Consider the following 1,553-nt stretch of genomic DNA (forward strand, 5'->3'; position numbering starts at 1 on the left):
GTTAGTTTTTTTAAAAAAATAATCAGAGTCGAGAGAATGGCTACTGTGGCCATTTTCTACCCTAGATCTCTAGAGAGCAAGGTGTCTTCTCCATATGGGACATACAGCTCTAGGCCACTTCAGAATGACTATTGTCATCTTAAATAAAGCAAGATGAGTGATGCTTTTGAACATGGCTGGGCTAATTGCAGCTCACAGATGAACCTAGCAGTCACTTTAAATAGGCAGTCTAGGGAGCCAGGCAGAGGGAAGCACTGACAGAATTTGTGGAGAGCATCTCTATCCTCAGCTGTCCTACAAGCGATTTGAAAGGAAAATGAAAAATGGTCAGGCTCCCTCAGCTTTTGGGAATCTTGCTGAGCATGACTTAGCCTGTTTGATGTAAATATGTTAACTGTGCACATGTGCCCAGGTGTTCCTTAGCTATTGTTTGATGTAATTGCACATGTGCACCCAGGTGTTCTTTGGTTGTCTGATTCCACCCAGGTGTTCCTGGGTTATTGGACTTAAGTATAAAGGAGGAGTGGCTCTGATCCCCAGGGCCTTCCACCCCCAGGGGCATGGGGGGGGAGGCACCATGGGGAGGCTGCTACTGCTGCTGGAGGGTGTTGCTGCAAGGGCCCCCAGGATGCTCCCGGTAGGCCACCACTGCTGCTGCTGGATCTGCTGGATCTGCTGGAGGCTGCTGTAAACTGCTGCTGAGGAAACAGAGGACTGAGCTCGTGTCATCTGCCAATGGCTCCCGGGATCTTTCCCAATTACCTAGCTTGTGCACCTGTATGTAAGAGGTCTGTGACCCAGTCTGTACAACAGGTTTGAAGTGTCTGTTAGCTCTAGCCCTACAATTGGCATAGCCATCAGGATTCTGAGCAGGTAAAAGAACCCGACACTACCCATACCCAAGGTTGAGTCCACAGTGACACTCTGGCAAAATTGCAGAGAACTCCAATAAGCCATCTGAGCTGCACTGAAATGTCTTTCTTTAAAAAGTGGTTTCAGGAGACAAGAATTTCAAATCACAGATGCACTTATCTAGTACTTTGCTATTATCAATAACTACGAGTAACTACAATTAAAGCTCTAGAAAAGGGAAGTTGAGTGGACATGTTTTCTGTTAAAGCAGTAATTGATTATACATATCTGTGGGGTACAGAGTTGAATATCAATACCTGTGTACAGTGTGTCAAGTTAGGATAATCAGCACATTCATCATTGCAAAATGTAATCATTTCTTTGTGTTGAGAACATTCGATCTTCTCTTTTCTAGTCATTTGATAACATGCAGTAAATTAATGTTAATTATAGGAGCCTAGCTCAACTGTACATCACTAGAACTTATTTTTCCTAACGAGTTTTGTGTACATCTACCCATTTCGTACCATCCTCCTCCACCTCCCCCTTTCCCATCTCTAGTAACCACAGTTCTCTCCTTCTGAAAGTTCAGCATATTATTATGATTGTTCTTTCTTTTTTTGTGTTTATTTTTTAGCTCCCATTATGAGTGAGGACATACAACATTTCTCTTTCTGTGCCTGGTTTATTTCACTTAACAT

The sequence above is a fragment of the Galeopterus variegatus genome, unplaced genomic scaffold (genome assembly GCF_000696425.1).
Source record: "Galeopterus variegatus unplaced genomic scaffold, G_variegatus-3.0.2 Scaffold4482, whole genome shotgun sequence".
Lineage (NCBI taxonomy): Eukaryota > Metazoa > Chordata > Mammalia > Dermoptera > Cynocephalidae > Galeopterus > Galeopterus variegatus.